A 23455-nucleotide genomic window follows, 5' to 3' on the forward strand; every position below is an offset into this window, starting at 1 on the left:
CATTAAGACATTCTCTCCTGATCTATCCTTTTGTTCTTTCCAGATCTTGAACTGATTGGATGAGGTCCAACCTCCTCTGGGAGGGCAATCTGCTTTATTCAGTCTACTAATTCAAATGTTAAGCTCGACCACAATCCCCCTCACAGATATACCTGAAATAATATTTAAACAAATATCTAGGCACCATATGGCCAGTCAAGCTAATGTGTAAAATGATCTATCTCACTCTCTATGATATTTTAAAGAAAAGTAATTTAACTGATGATCTTAGTCAGTTAGAGAGAAAACTACTATAGACTGAATGGGTAGCTTAAATGACAGGTATTCATTTCTCACAATTCTGGAAGCTGGAAGTACACGATCAATGCACTGGCAGATCTGGTATCCACCGAGAGCCACCTTCTTTTAGTATCCTCATATCTGATATGTACAGCAGAGAGAGAATGGGAGAGAGATTGATCTAGTTTATTTGTCTTTTTATAAGGTCATTAATTCCATTCATGAGGTTTTCTTCCTCATGTCCTTGTTACCTCGCAAAGGTCTCATCTTCAAACAACAGACCACTGGAAATTAAGCTTCAAATGTAAATTTGAGGTTGGGGGAGGAAAGGAAATGCAAGCATTCAGCACACATCAAAATATAAACAAAAAAAATTGTATCATAAAACTTTATGAGGTTGATGGCAAAATGGATAGACCACTTGAAATTAAGTATAGATAAACAACATAAAACAACAAATATGAATCTATTTATAGTTCTATATGCAACCCACTTCCATCTTCTTGCCTGGAGAATTCCATGGACAGAGGACCCTGACTGTCTACAGTCCACTGGGGCACAGAGTCAGACAGGACTGAGCAACTAACACACACAAATACACACAGGCACACACACTTTACATATAATTGTGATTATATATGGGCTTCCCCGGTGATGCTAGTGGTAAAGAACCTGCCTGCTAATGCAAGAGACCAAAGAGATGTGGGTTGGATCCCTGGGTTTAGGAAGATCCCCTGGAGGAGGTCATGGCACGCCAGTATTTTTGCCTGGAGAATCTCCACGGAGAAAGAAGCCTGGAAGGCTATAATCCATAGGGTTGCAAAGAGTCAGACACAACTTAAGTGACTTAGAATGCATAGTCATGATTATTTATATTTATAATTATGGATAACTTTATACAATTAAGCATCTGATACATATTTTCCAGTAATTGACATTGCAGTTGAATAACCATTTGGACTACAATTTAACCACATAGTTTTCCATAAATTATCATAAAATGTAAAGATGGATTAAGTATTTGCATTTATGAAATAAATATACAATGAGATTAGAATAAAATGACTATATAAGGATTAAAAAATCCTTCATAAGTATGATATTAATGTCTGAAATAATAGAATGTTAGGCCAACAGATCACTAAAAATTTTTAATGTGCTCTTATTGTATGAATGTAGTGTATAATTATTGTTGAGTTCAGTTCAATTCAGTTGTTCAGTCACGTCCGACTCTTTGTGACACCATGAACTGCAGCATGGCCTCATGTCTATCACCAACTCCTGGAGTTCACTCAAACTCATGTCTATCGAGTCGGTGATGCCATCCAGCCATCTCATCCTCTGTCATCCCCTTCTCCTTCTGCCCTCAGTCTTTCCCAGCATCAAGGTCTTTTTTCAAATGAGTCAGCTCTTCACATCAGCTGGCCAAAGTATTGGAGTTTCAGCTTCAAAATCAGTCCTTCCAATGAACACCCAGGACTGATGATATCCTTTAGGATGAACTGGTTGGACCTCCTTGCAGTCCAACGGACTCTCAAGAGCCTTCTCCAACACCACAGTTCAAAAGCATCAATTCTTTGGATCTGAGGTTTCTTTATAGTCCAACTCTCACATCCATACATGACCACTGGAAAAACCATAGCCTTGACTAGACGGACCTTTGTTGGCAAAGTAATGTCTCTGCTTTTTAATATGTTGTCTAGGTTGGTCATAACTTTTTTTCCAAGGAGTAAGTGGCTTTTAATTTCATGGCTGCAATCTGCAATGATTTTGGAGCCCAAAAAAATAAAGTCAGCCACTGTTTCTACTGTTTCCCCATCTATCTGCCATGAAGTGATGGGACCAGATGCCATGATCATAGTTTTCTGAATGTTGAGCTTTAAGACAACGTTTTCACTCTCTACTTTCACTTTTATCAAGAAAGGCTCTTTAGTTCCTCTTCATTTTCTGCCATAAGGGTGGTGTCATCTGCATATCTGAGATTATTGATATTTCTCCCAGCAATCTTGATTCCAGCTTGTGCTTCCTCCAGCCCAGTGTTTCTCATGATGTACTCTGCATATAAGTTAAATAAGCAGGGTGACAATATACAGCCTTGATGTACTCCTTTTCCTATTTGGTACCAGTCTGTTGTTCCATGTCCAGTTCTAACTGTTGCTTCCTGACCTGCATATAGGTTTCTCAAGAGGCAGGTCAGGTGGTCTGGTATTCCCATCTCTTTCAGAATTTTCCACAGTTAATAGTGATCAACACATCAAAGGTTTTGGCAAAGTCAATAAAGCAGAAATAGATGTTATTTTGGAACTCTCCTGCTTTTTCGATGATTCAGTGGATATTTTCAATTTGACCCCTGGTTCCTTTGCCTTTCTCAAATCAGCTTGAACATCTGGAAGTTCATGGTTCATGTATAAGGAACAGAGGATGTGTTTTGCTGGAGCAGCCGTGAAGAGATACACCATGTCCAAGGTAAGAGAACTCAAGTGAAATGATAGGTGTGTGAGAGGGCATCAGAGTGCAGACATACTGAAACCATAATCACAGAAAACTAACCAATCTGGTCACATGGACCACAGCCTTGTCTAACTCAATGAAACTAAGCCATTCCATGTGGGGCCACCCAAGATGGACGGGTCATGGTGAAGAGGTCTGACAGAATGTGGTCCACTGGAGAAGGGAATGGCAAACCACTTCAGTATTCTTGCCTTGAGAACCCCATGAACAGTATAATTATTGTACAAACAATAATTATAAGATATTTTTAAAAGTATGTTTGTTACATATACATGAATCACTGAAAGTGAAAGTAAAAGTCATTCAGTCGTGTCCAACTCATTGCTACCCCTTCCACGGCCAGAACACTGGAGTGGGTAGCCTCTCCCTTCTCCAAGGGATCTTCCCAACCCAGGGATTGAGCCCATTTCTTCCAGATTGTAGGTGGATTCTTTATCAGCTGACTCACAAGGGGAATCCAAGAAAGGTAGTGTGGGTAGCCTTTCCCTTTTCCAGCAGATCTTCCTGACCCAAGAATCAAGCCAGAGTCTGTTGTATAGAAGGCAGATTCTTCACTAATAGAGACATCAGGGAAGCTCATGATGAATTAGTAACATGCTATTTATAGTAAGAGTTCTAATAAAATACAGTAAAAATAACCCAAATAAGAAAGCAATCTCGATTAAAAAATAGGCTGAAATTTGACATCTCACCAGAAAAAGATAGATCACAAAACATGAAAAACTGCTCCTCATCATACGTCATCAGGGAAATATAAATGAAAACAACAAGGAAATTCTACTGCACACTCAGTAGAATGGCCAGTATCCAGAACACTGACAACACAAAATGCTGGTGAAGATATGGAGTAACAGGAGCAGTTATTTTTGAGAGTTGCTCTGGCTATTTCTTACAAAAGTAAACAACTCTTACCTAGAGATCAAACAATCTTGCTCCTTGGTATTTATCCAAAGGAGGTTACAACTTATGTCTATTCAAAACTTCCACATGGATGTTGTTAGTAGCTTATTCAAAATTGCTGAAATTTGGAAATAATGAAGATGTCCTTCGATAAGACTTTCAGTAAGACATGAGTACATTGTGCTACTTCCAGAAAATGCTATATAATTGATTGAGCTATCAAACTATGAAAAGACATGGAAGAAACAGAAATGCATATTACTAAGTGAAAATAGCCAATCTGAAAAAGCCACATGCTGAGTGATTTCAACTATCTATCATTCTGGGAAACGGGACACTGGAGACAGTGAAAGGGTCAGTGGCTGTCAGAAGGTGGGAAAGAGGGAAGGATGTGTAAGCAGAGCACGGAGGATTTTAAGGTATTGGGAACGTTGTTTGGAAACATATCTTGGATATATGTCATTATACGTTTGTCTGGGTTTGGGGTGATTATGACGTATTAATGTGGACTCATCAATTCTAGCAAAAGAATTGGTTTGGTACCAAATGCTGACAATGGTGAGTTTGTGGATGTATGAGGGTAGGAGAGTATATGTTCCCTGTATGTCCCTCCCAATCTTGTCAGAGACCTAAAACTATACTTAAAAAAAGCACCCCTTCTTTCCTTCTACTAACTCTGGGGTTCTCCAATTCTTCCTTTTCTAGTTGCTTTAGTTTTAGAGTTAGGTTATTTATTTGACTTTTTTCTTGTTTCTTGAGGTATGCCTGTATTGCTATGAACTTTCCTCTTAGCACTGCTTTTATAGTGTCCCACAGGTTTTGGGTTGTTGTGTTTTCATTTTCATTAGTTTCTATGCATATTTTGATTTCTTTTTTGATTTCTTCTGTGATTTGTTGGTTATTCAGAAGTGTGTTGTTCAACCTCCATAGGTTGGAATTTTTAGTAGTTTTTCTCCTGTAATTGAGATCTAATCTTAATGCATTATGGTCAGAAAAGATGCTTGGAATGATTTCGATTTTTTTGAATTTATCAAGTTTAGATTTATGGCCCATCCTCTATGATCCACCTCCCAGAATTCTGGAAATAAAAGCAAAAATAAACAAATGGGATCTAATTAAAATCAAAAGCTTCTGCACAACAAAGGAAAATATATGCAAGGTGAAAAGACAGCCTTCTGAATGGGAGAAAATAATAGCAAATGAAGCAACTGACAAACAACTAATCTCAAAAATATACAAGCAACTTATGCAGCTCAATTCCAGAAAAATAAATGACCCAATCAAAAAATGGGCCAAAAAACTAAATAGACATTTCTCCAAAGAAGACATATGGATGGCTAACAAACACATGAAAAGATGTTCAACATCACTCATTATCAGAGAAATGCAAATCAAAACCACAATGAGGTACCACTTCACACCAGTCAGAATGGCTGCGATCCAAAAATCTGCAAGCAATAAATGCTGGAGAGGGTGTGGAGAAAAGGGAACCCTCCTACACTGTTGGTGGGAATGCAAACTAGTACAGCCACTATGGAGAACAGTGTGGAGATTCCTTAAAACATTGCAAATAGAACTACCTTATGACCCAGCAATCCCACTGCTGGGCATACACACTGAGGAAACCAGAATCGAAAGAGACACATGTACCCCAATGTTCATCGCAGCACTGTTTATCATAGCCAGGACATGGAAACAACCTAGATGTCCATCAGCAGATGAATGGATAAGAAAGCTTTGGTACATGTACACAATGGAGTATTACTCAGCCGTTAAAAAGAATTCATTTGAACCAGTTCTGATGAGATGGATGAAACTGGAGCCGATTATACAGAGTGAAGTAAGCCAGAAAGAAAAACACCAATACAGTATATTAACACATATATATGGAATTTAGAAAGATAGCAATGATGACCCTGTATGCAAGACAGGAAAAAAGACACAGCGGTGTATAACGGACTTTTGGACTCAGAGAGAGAGGGAGAGGGTGGGATGATTTGGGAGAATGGCATTCTATCATGTATACTATCATGTAAGAATTGAATCGCCAGTCTATGTCTGACGCAGGATACAGCATGCTTGGGGCTGGTGCATGCGGATGACCCACAGAGATGTTATGGGGAGGGAGGTGGGAGGGGGGTTCATGTTTGGGAACACATGTAAGAATTAAAGATTTTAAAATTAAAAAAAAAAATTAATTAAAAAAAAATGCACCCCTTAAGTTAAAACAAACAAATAACGAAACTCATATAAGAGTGGAATGGCAATCAATCCACAAAATGAAAAAAAAAAAATCATAGCTCAGACACCCTTTACAAATCAAATTGTAAAAAAGATTTGAAAAACAAGGTTACTTCCATAATTTTGATAGGAGTGTAATTTTAAATATTTTTTTGAGAGAAATCTAAGTTCATGTGTCAATGTGTCATTAAATATGAAAACCCACCTTCCAATATATATGTTTATATGTATGCATGTGTGTGTGTGTGTGTGTGTGTGTGTGTATGTGTGTGTGTGTGTGTGTGTGCTGTGTTAGTTGCTCAATCATGTCTGACTCTGTGACCCTCATAGACCGTAGTTTGCTAGGCTCTTCTGTTCTTGGGATTCTTCAGGCAAGAATATGGGAATGAATTGCCATTTCCTACTCCACGGGATATTTCCAACCCAGGGATCAAACTCGCTTTTCCTGCATTGCAGGCAAATGCTTTACCATCTGAGCTACCAAGGAAGACCATTTCTATGCTTTATAAATTATCAATTATAGAGACGCATATGCAGAAGCATTTATATCAAGAGGCTTATAAACTACTTCTGCAAACTGAGGAAGGACATAAAAAGAAATTAGAATATTACTTCTACAGAATATCATTCACGCTGTCTCAACTTTCAACAAGTTGAACAAGATTATAAAAGATCAGCTCTTTTTAATAATTGAAAATTAAATACCTTATAATGATGCAGTAATGTGCTTTAGTTAAGTTAATTATGACTTACTCTTTTATCTATGATGTAGAGTCATCGTGTGTCTCTCATAATGTTGAGCGCTAAGCATGGCTTACACGGATCTATGTGTTTCCAACTCTGCAATTCTCTCAGCTGCACATTATATTATCTTTCACCTCATTCCCAAACCTATCATTCTTTTCTGCCCTAAATTACTCTTAAATCTTATTTTTTTCATGATTCTGGGGCATAGCATTGCTGTTTCCTTTGACCAGAAAATTATTTACTTCCTTTTTCCTCTGACTAAATCTTCTTGATCTTCTAAAAATGTTCAAATGTTCAACTTAATGAATGGTTATAATGGCTTCTCCTAATGCAGATATATTTAATTAGTTATTAAAATCTCTGATGCTTGAAATGCTCATTATATATTCAAATATAATTGGATAATGAAAGACATTTGTTTCACATTATATATTTATAGAAGTTAGAGTTCAACTCCTAATGTCAAGGATCACAGAAAATACATATGCATAATTTGAAACAATTTAATACAAAATAAATTCATAATATGATATCTTGCAAAATAGTCTGGTCAGCCTTTCTTGGAAAACTAAAAAAAAAAATATATCATTTGGAGCCATCTTGCGCCAAATCTTGCCCCAAATCTACATGGACTTAGAAATTTACTTAATTTCATTGAGTCACTATCCTCACTGACAGTAGGAGAACATCAGGCCCTTAGATTGATACATCTTTAACTAATACAGAATATCTCCTTTCATGTCTATGGTGAGTGGATGTAGTGAAGGTTAGCCTACTTAACTTATCTTTATCTATAATTTTATATAAATATAAAAATATATTTATATATATTTTTTCTGATTTATTTCATTATACAAGCTTGTTTGAATCCCATTAACTTTTTATGGGATTCTAAAGAATCCCATAAAGTTAAGAATTTATAAATTCTTAACTATATTTCATTAATACTTCCATGCTTTATTCTTTAAGAAATATATTTGAGATTTCAGTATTTTATCACAAACCTAAAGCTTTTTTTTAGGGTTAGATGCAAAGACTAGTGACTTTTATCTTTGAACCCCAGAGTGAAGGGGTCCATGGAGGTTTGGATATGCAGTTGATCTGGGATCTGGGTTTAGAGATCACAGCTTTCAGGTGGTTTAACTACTGTACCAGTTCCCTGGGGCTGCATTAACAAAGCATCACAAACTGGATGGATTACACAATTCAGTTCTGGAGTCTGGATGACTGACATTGAGATGTTATTAAATTTGGTTCCTTTGGAGGGCTGTGAGGGAGAAATTGTTCCATACCGCTATCCTAATTTCCAACAGCTCCAGACCTTCCTTGATTTTGTAGATAGCATTCTCCCTGTGTCTTTATATCATCTTCCCTCTATCTGTGTCTTTCTCTATATTTGTCTTCTTAGGAGGACACCAATCATACTGGATTAGGGTATAATAACTTTATCTTGAATTGCAAACCCTTTTTCCAAGTAAGGTCACATTTACAAGTACTGAGGATTACTATCTCAATGCCTTTGGGAATACATAGTCATTGTCTTCCTTTTTTTTTTGTTTAACTTACTTTATTTTTTTAATTGAAAGATAATTTCTTTACAATATTGTAATGATTTCTGCCATACATCAACATGAATGATGTTCTTAACTTTATGGGATTCTTTAGTTAATAGGATTCAAACAAGCTTGTATAAAGAAATAAATCAGAAAAATATATAAATACATTTAATTATAACTAAAGGTAAGTTAGGTAGGCTAACCTTCACTACATCCAGCCATACCTATGGCTTATCCAACATGAATGAGCCATAGGTACACATATGTTCCCTCCATTTCAAACCTCACTTCTTCCTCCCTGCCCCACCCCTTTAGGTTGTCACACCACATGAGCTTTGGGTTTCCTGTGTCATACAGAAAATTCCCAGTGGCTATTTACTTTACATATGGTATTATATATGTTTCAATGCTACCCTCTCAAATTATCTCACCTTCTTTCTCTCTCATTGTGTGCAAAAGTCTGTTCTCTATGTCTATCTCTCAATTGTTGCCCAGCAAATAGGTTCATCAATACTGTCTTTCTAAATTCCATATATATGTGTTGATGTACAATATTTGCCTTTTTCTTTCTGACTTACTTCATTTTGTATAATAGGCTCTCGGCTCATTCACCTCATTTGAATCCACTCAAATCTGTTCCTTTTTATAGCTCAGTAATATTCCATTGTGTATATGTAGCACATCTTTATCCATATATCTGTAGATGGACACGTAGGTTGCTTTCATGTCCTAGTAATTGTAAATATTGCCACAATGAACATTGCACACATATATCTTTTTTCAATTATTGTTTGGTAGAACACAATTTTAATTCATTGGAAGGATTTTGATAATAATGTCATGTTTCTGAGAAACAAAAATTTAAGAATGGTCCTGGCTGTTCTTTGAAAGGAATGATGCTAAAGCTGAAACTCCAGTACTTTGGCCACCTCATGCGAAGAGTTGACTCATTGGAAAAGACCCTGATGCTGGGAGGGTTTGGGGGCAGGAAGAGAAGGGGACCACAGAGGATGAGATGGCTGGATGGCATCACTGACTTGATGGACGTGAGTTTGAACTCCAGGAGCTGGTGATGGACAGGGAGGTCTGGCGTACTGTGATTCATGGAGTCTCAAAGAGCTGGACATGACTGAGCGACTGAACTGAAATGAACTGAACTAATCCATGATATGCTGTGTAAAGGAAACTTCAATTACATAGTTATATGTAAAGTGATGTTGTTGTTGTTGAGTCACCCAGTCATGTCTGACCCTTTGTGACCCCATGGACTGCAGCACACCAGTCCTTCCTGTTCCTCATCATCACCTGGAGTTTGCCCAAGTTCATGTTCATTGCGTTGGTGATGCCATCCAGCCATCTCATCCTCTGATGCCTTCTTTTGCTCTCAGTCTTTCCCAGCATCAGCAACTTTTTCTTTGAATCATCTGTTTGCATCAGATGACCAAAATACTGGAGCTTCAGCTTCAGCATCAGTCCTTCTAGTGAATATTCAAGGTTGATCTCCCTTTAGATTGACTGGTTTGGTCTCCTTGCTGCCCAAGGGACTTTCATGAGTCTTCTCCAGCACCATAGTTTGAAGGAATCAACTGTTTGGTGGTCTGCCTTCCTCATGGTCCAGCTCTCACAACCATACATGACCACTGAGAAAACCATAACCTTGACTATACAGACTTTTGTTGGCAGAGTAATGTCTCTGCTTTTCAACACATTGTCTAGGTTTGTCATCACTCTAAACTGATGGGCAGTTCTAAAATGCTAATTAAAGAAAGGAAGTCTAATTTCACTTGTTTAAAATGTGGTTAGGATCTAGAATTTAATTGCTTTAAAACTAGAATGGCATAATCATAGGATGCAGTCTTTTTTTTTTTTAAACTTATAATTTAAAAACAAAAATATCTATGTTAGCCCATTAAGAAGAGTTTCCAAATATTTCATTGCTGTGAAATCACATAAAATAGTGTTCTACAACTGGTTACCACTGAGGAGCCTGAATCAGAAAAGCACATCCATTAAACTAAAGAAGAGTCAAAAACATCTGGTACTCACTATCAGAGAACATAAGTAACTGAAACTTGAAGCAACAACATTGTGGAAAGAAAATGAACAAATTGCAGGGGGGCAAAGCTATGCTACTTTTTTTGTTGTTGTTGTTTTTTATATAAATTTAGATACTGGATGCTTGGGGCTGGTGCACTATTCTACTTTTATATCAGGGATTTTTTTCTCCTAAATATCATGATAAGGCATTAAGCCCTTATATAAACTGAGCTTGAGATATTGTTTTGAGAGAGGCAAAATTTTGTTTTCAGAAGTAATAATGCATCCAGTACGTGAGAAATAGAAATCTTGGAGAAAAATAACAAAGAGAAGTGATCCAAAAATTCTGAGTGCTTTAGTACTGTAGATTACCAGTAAATCCTAAAAAACACAGAAGGAAGAGGCCAAGAAATCAATCAGAAAGAAATTGCTAAGTAACTTAAAAAGCCTAGGAACTTTCAATAGTCTGATGTTGCAGAGGAGACACAATTGTACTGCAGGATAGGAGAGGAGAGAAGAGAGCAATAAACACCACATGCATTCAGTTGCCAGTTCTAAATAGCTATGTCCTAAAATAAAATGTGTACCAGATAAAGATAAGCTTTAAAACACAAGCTCAAAAAAATCTAGGTTGTTTATCAAGACATGGTAATATGCCCTTACTCTAACTACAGGCATGAAGCAAGTTAATTCTTCCCTAAAAGAAAATACAGTTATTTAGAGCTGGTTAAATTTTTCATGTTGAGTGTAACATGCACTAAAATATCCCCAGTATTATCATGGGACAAAAATTCGAAGACTAAAAACCAAGGGAAAACTTACAAATATAATTGATCCACAAATATACAGACAATTAAGGCAGACATAGAACTGAAAACAAATCTTATTAACATATTTAAATATGTTCCAAAAAATAGCCTGACTAGGAATTACACAAAAGAAACTTAAAGCCGCACCAGCTACCTGATCATTTTAGGTGAGTTCTGCTACCAGATCAGCAGAGAATAGAAATTAGCATATGGACAGGGATAATCTGCCCTAACCACTATGTGTAGGAAGGTCAACTTTTATGTAATGGGGGTGGAGAGAAATACACTGATGCTCAATGAAAGGATTTGTTGTTTTCCATGACAAGCATTATCAGTTAAGTGAGTGAGTACCACAAATAAAGTCTAATGAAAATATGAGGGAGTATCAGATATGAAGTTCTGTGTCAACCAAGATTGCAAGCCAGTTTTGATCAGCAGAAATGTTAACTAAATGGAAGGTATAACTACAGTGGATAGTAGATAATGGGGATCCTGATGATCTATTGTGGTCTCAGCAAAAACTGCAGGAACAGGAACTGAATTTGTCGCATTAAACCTCCTTTGATAATTTTTCCAGGAATTATAATTAAAAAAACAGGAGAAACAATGGAATCTGTGTGATCAAGAGAGTTGATTATGTTGGATGCAAGCATTCACCAGTTTCCTTTACAATTTGACATAGCCATTTTCTAATTTCAGTCACTGTTGAATAAATAAATCTGTAGCTCTCTTCATAATTCCTAGAATATTTTCTTCTATGGTAAAGTATGTATTCCTCAGCTTCCTTGTGATATCAGTTGGAAGTTAATCTCAACTAAGGTCACATTTTTGCTTAAATTATTTACTCTGACTATTTTTTTCTGAAATAATCTCCCCTTCTAAAACTATAAGGCTTAACTGCTGAAATATCTGACACAAAACCACTTTCCAACTTGTTCCACTACCCCAGGATAACCTTAACACAAAATTCTGATGTGAGCTTTAAGTAAAAGAATAGTATAGGCTAACTTCTCTCAAGAATATAAGTAAAAACATATTATAAACAAAAGTCAATCAAATTTAATAACATCTGGTTGTTCAGATGGTAAAAAATTTGCCTGCAATACAAGAGACAAGGATTTGATCCCAGAAGATCCTCTGGAGAAGGGAATGACTACTCACTCCACTATTCTTGCCTGGAGAATTTCATGGACAGAGAAGCCTGGCAGGCTATACAGTCCATGGAGTCCAGAGCTGGACACAAAGGCGCAACTAACACTTTCATTTTCAAACACATAATACATCACAAGTTGGTGGTGGGGGGGCGAGGTGGGAAGGGTTTCAGGATTGGGAACATGTGTACACTCGTGGCAGACTTATGTTGATGTGTGGCAAAACCAATACAATATTGTAAAGTAAAAATAATAATAATAATAATTTTTAAAAGGAAAAAAGAAAAAAAGAAATTTAAGAATGATTTAGCATTCAGAAACAATAAATGCATATCTCTATATCAGTGGAAAAAATAAGACAAATGTGATATTCTCAACAACTAGAATAAATAATAATTTTCTTAATCAACAGAAAACATTAAGTATATCCCTCCTACATATTAAAAAATGACATTTTGTCTCAAGATAGAAGCAAAACAAGCTTAGGTGTAAAATATTACTTCTATTTGACAACATCTGTTATAAGAAAACAGAAAGTGGTAAGATTTAGAAATGGCAAAATAAAATTGTAAATAGCAATAGCAATGTATCCATCCAAAAAAATCAAAATCATTTTCAGATATTAAAATGAGTCATATTTTACATTATAAATATATAATCTATGAGACAGAATAATTTCATATTATTATTCTATTTTCTAATGAAAAATCAGAAGAAAGTGAATTTATTTTAAAATCTTTTATTTATCATATCACAGAAAACCCACATATATCAATCAATTTTCTTGATTATATTCTTCCTGTATCCACTAACTTACTTTTTCATTAATAAAAATCATTTTACCTGTAAATGTTAGGGCGGATTTTCAGTTATGTATTTAGAGTATAGAATACTCACAGATTGAGGGGTTTGTGTAACAATACACTTAACATAAACTGGGTCATATTTTACTAATTTGTTTTTTTCAGAGAGTTGGGCAAACTGTTGTTTTCTGCAGTAAACATGCTGACTTAATTTAGTGGCCTTTTGAGTATAGACCCACATCTCATTTTATTGCTCTGATAAAATGTCAGCAAAAATGTGTGCATTCTTCAATACACTCTAGAGAAAGTCTACCTAAAACAGGAAACAGCAACCATTATGATAAAAAGCATACGTTTCAAGTATCTTGGGTATAATAATATATATGCTGAGGAGACAATTTGTATTGAATATTCTATTGTCTAAGAGTAAGTAATAATAGATCTCTCGGTAAATATTTCAAGTGATTTAAAAGAAAGAAAAGGCTTGTTCAGTGAATTATTTCATCTACTAACACCAATGGTTCTCTGTGAGGCTAACTTAGTATACCACGGAAGAGTATATATATACCTGTGATTTAGAGCAATATTTTTAAGAGCTAGGACTTGGATAAATGAAAATGTACATTCTTAGCTTCTTACTTTTGACAGTGTATGATAAAGCTGTGCATAGGCAAAGTGTCCTGTGAATGCAACAAATAATTTTAAAATGAATAATTTTTAAAATGAAGTGAAATTCACTCAGTTTTGTCCAGCTCTGCTACTCCATGGACTACACAGTCCATGGAATTCTCCAGGGCAGAATACTGGAGTGGGTTTCTGTTCCCTTCTCCAGAGGATCTTCTCAACCCAGGGATGGAATCCAGGACTCCTGCATTTCAGGAGGATATTTTGCCAGCTGAGCTACCTGGAAAGCCCAAAATTTTTAAAGCTCTCAGTTAATTGATGTGAGAATTAAAGCCTAATATATATTTCAAGAATAAAATAAATCTATACTATTAAAATGTTAATTAATATATCTTACAGTGAAGATTTAGATGGAGACATGTTAATCATTTTATAGTCACCACTAAAATGTGAATTCTCAATTATAGAGACAAAAGTTCTACAGCTAATAAATATAGAGAGGTGTGAATTTTTTATTAGGACCTATCAGTGTTGATGTTTTATCTCTATGATGTAGACTTAACTTACATACAACACTCTCAGCATAATGAATTCATTTCTTATAATTTTGAATTTCCCTATCAGTAATTAATTTTAAACAGAAAATTGTCATGAGAAAATCCAACAATGTAGATTAAGATTTTTTTTTTTTAAGTTGTGTTTAGAGAAACCACAAACCAGTAGAGGGAAAGTAATCATAAGAGTTAAGAAGTTTTCACATGTAAAATAGGAAAAAAAAAAAACACAGCAAAAACAACAATACTTGATAATTGAAATATGGCCTTCAGACACAAATAAGTATATACCTTAGAATATCAAACAGAGTATTAATTGTTTGAAAAGAGAAAACAGAGATATAAAATAAAGAGGGCTAATCCAGAAGGCTTTCACATCTGAAGTATTAAAAACACTTTGAATGCTTTCAGTCAAAAAAGTTCATATTTCCTAAAATAAAATTGGATATATTTTATCAACAATTTTATCTTTAAAAAAAACTATTAAGTGCTTCTTATTATTTTAGGTGAAACTTCAGAAGGCATATATGATTTCAAAGTACTATTTAAAGTTCAGTTCAGTTCAGTTCAGTTCAGTGACTGAGTCGTGTGCAACTCTTTGCGACCCCGTGGACTGCAGCACAACCGGCTTTCCTGTCCATCACCAGCTGCTGCAGCTTGCCCAAATCATGTCCGTCGAGTCGGTGATACCATCCAACCATCTCATCATCTGTCGTCCCCTTCTTCTCCTGCCTGCAGTCTTTTCCAGAGTCAGGGTCTTTTCCAAGGAGTCATTTCTTCTCACCGGGTGGCCAAAGTATTGGAGCTTCAGCATCAGTCCTTCCAATGAATATTCAGGATTGATTTCATTTAGGATTGACTGGTTTGATTTCCTTGCAGTCCAAGGGACTCTCAAGAGTCTTCTCCAACACCACAGTTCAAAATCATCAATTCTTTGGTGCTCAGCTTTCTTTATAGTCCAGCTCTCACATCTATACATGACTATTGGAAAAGCCATAGCTTTGACTAGACAGCTCTTTTTGGCAAAGCCATGTCTCTGCTTTTTTTTTTTTTTTTTTTTAATTTTTATTTTTACTTTATTTTACTTTACAATACTGTATTGGTTTTGCCATACATTGACATGAATCCACCACGGGTGTACATGCATTCCCAAACATGAACCCCCCTCCCACCTCCCTCCCCATAACATCCCTCTGGGTCATCCCCGTGCACCAGCCCCAAGCATGCTGTATCCTGCATTGGACATAGACTGGCGATTTGATTCTTACATGATAGTATACATGTTTCAATGCCATTCTCCCAAATCATCCCACCCTCTCCCTCTCCCTCTGAGTCCAAAAGTCTGCTATACACATCTGTGTCTTTTTTGCTGTCTTGCATACAGGGTCATCATTGCCATCTTTCTAAATTCCATATATATATGTTAGTATACTGTATTGGTGTTTTTCTTTCTGGCTTACTTCACTCTGTATAATCGGCTCCAGTTTCATCCATCTCATCAGAACTGACTCAAATGTATTCTTTTTAACGGCTGAGTAATATTCCATTGTGTATATGTACCACAGCTTTCTTATCCATTCATCTGCTGATGGCATGTCTCTGCTTTTTAATATGCTCTCTAGGTTGGTCATAGCTTTTCTTCCAAGGAGCAAACATCTTTTAATTTCATGGCTGCAGTCATTATCTGCAGTGATTTTGGAGCCCAAAAAAGAAAGTCTCACTGTGTCCATTGTCTCCCCATCTACTTGCCAGAAAGTGATAAGACTGGATGCCATGATCATAGCTTTCTGAATGCTGAGTTTTAAACCAGATTTTTCACACTCCTCTTTCACTCTCATCAAGAAGCTCTTTAGTTCTTCTTCATTTTCTGGCATAAAGGTGGTGTCATTTGCATATCTGAGGTTATTGATATTTCTCCCCACAATCTTGATTCTATCTTGTGTTTCATCCAGCCCAGCATTTCACATGATGTACTATGCATATAATTTAAATGAAGAGGGTGACAGAATACAGCTGAGATGTACTCCTTTCACTATTTGGAATCAGTTCATTGGTCTATGGCAAGATCTAACTGTTGCTTCTTGATCTGCATACAGATTTCTCAGGAGGTAAGTCAGGCGGTCTGGTATTCACATCACTTGAAGAATTTTCCACATTTTGTTGTGATTCACAGAGTCAAAAGCTTTGGCATAGTCAATAAAGCAGAAATAGATGTTTTTCTGGAACTCTCTTGCTTTTTCAATGATCCAGTAGATGTCAGCAATTTGATCTCTGGCTCCTCTGCCTTTTCTAAATTCAACTTGAACAGCTGGAAGTTCACGGTTCATGTATTTCTGAAGCCTGGTTTGGAGAATTTTGAGCGTTACTCTACTAGCATATGAGATGAATGCAACTGTGCAATAGTTTGAGCATTCTTTGGCATTGCCTTTCTTTGGTATTGGAATGAAAACTGACCTTTTCCAGTCCTGTGGCCCTGAGTTTTCCAAATTTGCTGGCATATTGAGTGAAGCACTTTCACAGCATCATCTCTTAGGATTTGAAATAGCTGAACTGGAATTCCATCACTTCCACTAGCTTTGCTCATAGTGACACTTCCCAAGGCCCACTTCACTTCACACTCTAGGATTTCTGGCTCTTGGAGAGTGATCATACCCCCCTAGTTATCTGAGTAATGAAGATCTGTTTTTGTATAGTTCTTTTGTGTATTCTTGCCACTTCTTGTTAATATCCTCTGCTTCTGTAAGGTCTATACCATTTCTGTCCTTGATTGTGCCCATCTTTGCATGAAATGTCCCCTTGGTATCTTTAATTTTCTTGAAGAGATCTTTAGTCTTTCCCATTCTATTGTTTTCCTTTATTTCTTTGCATAGATCACTGAGGAAGGCTTTCTTACCTCTGCTTGCTATTCTTTGGAACTCTGCATTCAAATGGATATATCTTCCCTTTACTCCTTTGCCTTTACCTTCTCTTCTTTTCTCGGGTATTTTAAAGGCCTCCACAGACAACCATATTGCCTTTTTGCATTTCTTTTTCTTGGGAATGATCTTGATCACCACCTCCTATACAATGTCATGTATCTCTTGTCCACAGTTCTTCAGGCACTCTGTTTATCAAATCTAATCCCTTGAATCTATTTGTCACTTCCAGCATATAATTGTAAGAAATTTGATTTTGGTCATACCTGAATGGTCTAGTGGTTTCCCTTGCTTTCTTCAATTTATGTCTGAAGTTGTCAATGAGGAATTCATTATATGAGGCACAGTTAGGTTCTGGTCTTTTTTTTTTTTTTTTCACTGACTGTGTAGACCTTCTCCATCTTTGACTGCAAATAATATAATTAATCTGATTTCAGTATTGACCATCTGATGATGTTCATGTATAGAGTCTTCTATTATGTTGTTGGAAAAGAGTGTTTGTTATGACCAGTGTGTTCTTTTGGCAAATCTCAGTTAGCCTTTGCCCTGCTACATTTTCTACTCCAAGGCTAAATTTGCCTGTTATTTTAGGTATCTCTTCACTTCCTATTTTGGCATTCCAGTTCCCTATGATAAAGAAAGACATCTTTTTTTGGTGTTCGTTCTAGAAGGTCTTGTAGGTCTTCATAGAACCATTCAACTTCAGCTTCTTCGGCATTAGTGGTTGGGGCCTATACTTGGATTACTGTGATATTGAATGGTTTGCCTTGGAAATGAACAGAGATCATTCTGTTGTTTTTGAGACTGCACCCAAGTGTTGCATTTCAGACTCTTCTGTTGTCTAGGAGGGCTACTCCATTTCTTCTAAGAGATTCTCACCCATGGTACTAGATATAATGATCATCTGAATAAAGTTCACTCGTTCTGGTCCATTTTGTTCACTGATTCTTAAAATATTGGTGTTCTCTCTTACCATCTTCTGTTTGACCACTTTCAATTTACCTTGATTCTTGGACTTACCATTCTCAGTAAGTCCTACCATTCCTACCATTGCATGTTGTTCTTTACAGCACTGAACTTCCATCTCTAGTCACATCCACAACTGTACATTGTTTTTGCTTTGGCTCTGCCTCTTCATTCTTTTGGGAGTTATTTCTCCACCCTTCTCCAGTAGCTTATTGGGTATCTACCAACCTGGGGAGTTCATCTTCCAGTGTCCTATCTTTTTGCCTTTTCATACTGTTCATGGGGTTCTCAAAGTAAAAATACTGAAGTGGTTTGTCATTTCCTTTTCCAGGGGACCACGTTGTGTCAGGTTACTAGTTAAAGTAATCTGTTAAAATGTAAGCTTTCAAAATGCCTTATTGAGAACTTTTTCATCTACTTAGTGCTGTGTGGTTCACCTCAAAGTTAGTAGATTATAGTAGAAATCATATTTTTAATTCACGCTTTTGCCAGTCAGCAATCAAGCTGACCAATTCTTCTGAACTCAGCAGGTCATATTCATAACTTCATAATGATAACTCTCAGTGAGATAATAGACAGAAGTACAACTATTTATCTCTTAGAATCTGGAACCTATCATTCTCCATAAAAACCTGTCCAGTGTTTGTGTTTTCTAGTGAACATTGCAGCCATATTTAGCTGAAGTAATTAATCCTCATCAATTTTTATGAAACAACATAGTTTAACTCACTTTATTTCTAAAATTAGTCAAAATAAAAAGCACTTTTTAATATTAACACTGAAATTAATTTTTAAAATAAATGAGACTGATTAATAGTTAAAAGTCAATCTACATCCAGTAAGACATGTTCAATTACTTTGATATTCATGACCCATAACATAACAAAAGGTAGTTACTCAATTTCCTCCCTAGTTGCAAAATTATGCTAAATAAATAAAACTGGTTCTGAGAGTTTTAGCTCACTGTTTGGCCAAATGAACCTACTCTTACCCAGATATGGTCTTTATCATGGAGAATTTATTTTTCTCTTTTCTATTATGAAGCAAACAATGATCAGGAAACAATTACTTTTTTTTTCATTAAAATAAATGAAAGTTTCATTTCAGTTCAATCACTCAGTTGTGTCCAACTCTTTGTGACTGAAGCATGCCAGGCCTCCCTGTCCATCACCAACTCCTCTAGCTTGCCCAAACTCATGTTTCAATTGATTGAATATTAATAATAATTAAAAACAATCACCAGTATTATTCCTCCAGTTTCCAAATATTCACCTCATATGTATAACTTCAAAGAAAAAAATAGAATTTCTGGACTAAAGAAAATCCAATCTAACTAATGAAGAACACTAACTCTTAAATTTTAATTGGGTTTAAAAGTAATCATCCAACTCTATAAATGCTGTTATCCCTATTACAAGCATGCATTAATTTCCTATGTATGGTTAATTATGTTCACTCTCTTTTAACACTATAATTTTGAAAATGAAGCACAAATTGAGGAAAAAATGCATTAGGTATATAAGATTATATAGCTTTCATTTTCTATTTTATTTAATAACCAACAACATGCATCTCATAAAATTTATTCACTCTACTTTGCTAACAAGTGTCATAAATAATTCCTCCCTGCTGAACCAAGATGTTTATTTACAGTACTAAACCAAGAAATGCCCTAAAACATTGAAAAAATTATGGTAATAAAACAGGTGAAGAGAGTAATGAATTTAAATGTTTTGCCATTAATTGTAATTCTTCATCCTAAATATCAAAATGCTATTGTTAAATGGTGGACTTTGTTTCCTTTTTTTTAAAAGTGTCATCATATTTACCCTTCAATAATCCCATAAAACTACAATGTAAACAAAAGGATATTCATGACAGCTTAAATGTATAGACAGTAAGCCTCTACAGATCAATGTGTTAAGAATTTATGTTGTTCTTCATTTAATTCTTCTAGTAAGTGTAGATAATAAAAACTCTTGGAGCACTACTTTGTACCTTTATTCACCATAAGTTCCTTTTCTTCTATTTCCATTATTTTGCCTACAGGAGACTGTAGTTCAGTTACTCATATTCCTCCACTGAAATGTGTACAGCACTGTTTTATCTGACCATAACAAGTTGCAGTCACAAAGAATGCATCATTTTTGGTGGTAATGGGATCACAGGCTAACGATGATGGGGCAGATACTGTTGGTAACCATTCCAAACATACTTCTGCTGCATTTCTCTGTTGCATTTCTGTCAATTATTCTCTCTATTGTTTTCCCATTTTCAATTTCATTGATTTCTGCTCCAATGTGTATTAATGACTTATCTGAACTTACTTTCAGTTTCTTCTGCTCTTCTTATTCTAGATTTTTGAGGTAGAAAATTGGGTTATCATTGAGATCTTTCTCCTTCTTTTCTAATGTAAGTCTTTAAGTGCTATTAAGTTCCCTCTTGGCACTACTTTAGGTATTTCTTACATATTTTAATGTATATGTTTCTATAGTCTCAAGATTTGGAGATGAAGAGGTTTTCCTGGTTGTTGCTTATTCACCTATTTGAGGTGGAGGGGGAGCACTTCCTGGGGTAAGCATTTATTATCAGTAGGTTAGGATCCCCACTGCGTGTTTCCTTCTCCAGTCACTTCAGCATCTTAGTACAGAAATGGAGGGTTCTGACCACAAAGAGAAAAAAGTGCTCCTCTCTTGGCTTTTGTTATCAGAGTTTGTAATTGATTGCCCTTACCAGTGAATCCAGGCTTGCTGAATCTTGGCAGAGAAAATCCTGACACCTACCTGGGTGTCTTTCGCTGCTAATCTGAGACAGGAATGCCAAAATTGAGGGTATATGGAACTTCAGATATCCTCCCACTTTGATTCTCCTCCAGTAGTATATTCTCACATCAGTCTTCCTTCCTCTTACCTCCTGTCAGCATCCTTCTTTGATTGTCTCCCACATTATTTAAGAGTATTATATAGTTTAAAGAGTGAGAAAGAAGTAGAAAAAACTGGCCTATACCATATTGTCCAGACCAGAAGTCCCTTTTAATTCTTTCTGAAGTTTCAAGTCCTTTCCTATATATCATTTTGAGATCTTCCTTTAACTATTATTTAAGATTATGTTTACTAGCAGCATGTTCTCTTGGTTTTCCTTTGTCTGAGAATGTCTTTATATTCCTTTGATTCCTGAAGATATTTTAGCTAAATATAGAATTTGCAACTGGCAATTCTTTTCTTCTAACACTTGAAAAATGCTGTGTCATTTTCTTCAGACTTCCATGTTTTCAGATAAGAAATCCATTGTTATTCAATATGGTTGTTCCCTTTAAGGTAATATGTCATGTGACACTAGGTTCTTTCCATAGTTTTTTACTTAATTTTCAGAATTCTAATTATGATGTATTTTGGTGTGGATTTCTTTAGGTCTCCTATTTTGCTCAGTATCTTGATCCTATGGTTTTATAGCTTTCATCAAATTTGGAAAGTTTTCTGTCATTATGTCTTTTATATTTTTTTAAATTCTCCTTTCTCCTCTTCCTCTAAGTTTCCATGATATAAAAAATGAGCTATCTACTTTTGTCCAACTGTTTCCTCAAACTGTTATTTCAGTCAGCTTTTTCTCTATTTTTCAGATTGTGCTTAGTTGCTCAGTCGTGTCTAACTCTTTGTGACCTCATGGACTGTAGCCCACCAGTTTCCTCTGTTCATGGAGATTGTTCAGATTAGGTAAATTCTATTGGACTGTCCTCAAATTTTTTACTTCTACCCTTTGTCATCTCAACCCTCCTATTAACTTGATCAAGCAACTTTGTTTTTCTTGTACTCTTCAATTTTATAATTTCTATTTGGCACTTTTGACATATATTTCTTTACTGAGTTTTTTTTTGTTTTTGTTTTTGTTTTTTCATTTGTTTGAAGAGAATTTTTAATTGCATGTTGGAATTTTTTTTATAATGATTGTTTTAAAAGATTTGATAAATAATTTCAACATCAAATTCATCTCCCTGTTGGTTTCTGTTAATGATATTTTTCTCTTTCATTCTTCATATGAAGAGTAATTTTTTATTTGAATCCTAGAAACATAAATTACATTTTAAAAATTGTGGAATCTAATTTTAAAGCTGGTTGTACCCCTGTTGAGGCATACCACTATAGCTGCTCAGGTGTTTATGTTTAACTTCCCACTGGGCTCCATCAACACCATCCGGAGAAATGTGGGTCACTGACCCACACCATCTTCTTGTCTCCAACTTGGAGAGTGTGATTACCTCTCCACTGGCCTCACAGAGTTAAGAGAAAGGGGAATTGAATGATTGACAGATACTACCTTAATGTGCATGGTAGAGTTCTAGCTTAGTACCTCATGTTTTCTGCTGACATAGAGGGCCAGAGAAGCAAGTGCAAACAAGTCCTACTGTGCAACACCTTAATCTGTCTTCTTCATTGCAGGTGGATGGTGGGCTTGCCACTGGGCTTTGCTACTCTATCATGAAAGGCACTGAAGTGCCCAGGAGTCCCAACTCACAATGCCTCACTGAGTATCATTGCTACTTCATAGGTGTTGAGATTTATCTATTCTACTGGGCCACACTGACCCCAGGTATGTGTGAAAAGTAAAATTCTGATTAGTTTGGACTCTCACTGCCTTGACTGGTCTCCTTGACACTAGGTGATGATGGTAGATGAGGTGTAACTATGAATGGTCACTAGCTCATCTCAGTACTGCCTTCTTAAGTTTCCTTGCTTCAGGGTGGGAGTTGAGGCACAGCTTGGCAGCAGACCTCATGGATACTACCTTGGTTTGGAAATTGGAGTACCAGCAACTTCCTCAAGATTGAAGACAGAACATAAGCTTTTCTCTCACATAAACACTATCTCAGTAGAATTATAACACTCACTATCTCCATGGACAGAGAAAACAAGATCAACTCCCTGATAAGACTCCAAAAACACTGCCAAGTGGGGCAATCAGAGTGCTGCTGTCTGATTCTACAGAGCATGCAAAGGATTGGGTAGAGGTCCAGCTACCTGATTAGTCACTTGGAACTCACAGTATGGGGTTACAGGTGATGCATGAAGGAGTATGGACAGTTACATATAGTTTGGGAAGGCTAGTAAGAAACTAGCCTTTCCAAACATGTCTATGTCCTAATATCTAGAATCTTTAAATATGTTATGTGGAAAACAGAATTTTTCAGATATAATTAAGATTATGGGCCTTCAATGTAGAGATTAGATTAGACAGGTGGGTCCAGTATGATCACATAAGTCCTTAAAAATAGAGAATTTTTCCTGGCTAAGGTGAATCAGATGTAGTAGAAGAGAAAGAAAAAATGCTATAGCTAGGAACGTCATATCTATTCCAGTTGAGAGAA

The 23455-nt window shown here is 36.0% G+C and overlaps 1 pseudogene; it reads left to right on the forward strand.

The window, feature by feature from the left end:
• Positions 1-2700: 2700 nt before the first annotated feature.
• LOC138075847 (ATP-binding cassette sub-family F member 2 pseudogene) overlaps positions 2701-23455 on the forward strand; it is a 28293-nt pseudogene continuing 7538 nt past the window's right edge.

The sequence above is a fragment of the Capricornis sumatraensis genome, chromosome 1, assembly GCF_032405125.1.
Source record: "Capricornis sumatraensis isolate serow.1 chromosome 1, serow.2, whole genome shotgun sequence".
Classification (NCBI taxonomy): domain Eukaryota; kingdom Metazoa; phylum Chordata; class Mammalia; order Artiodactyla; family Bovidae; genus Capricornis; species Capricornis sumatraensis.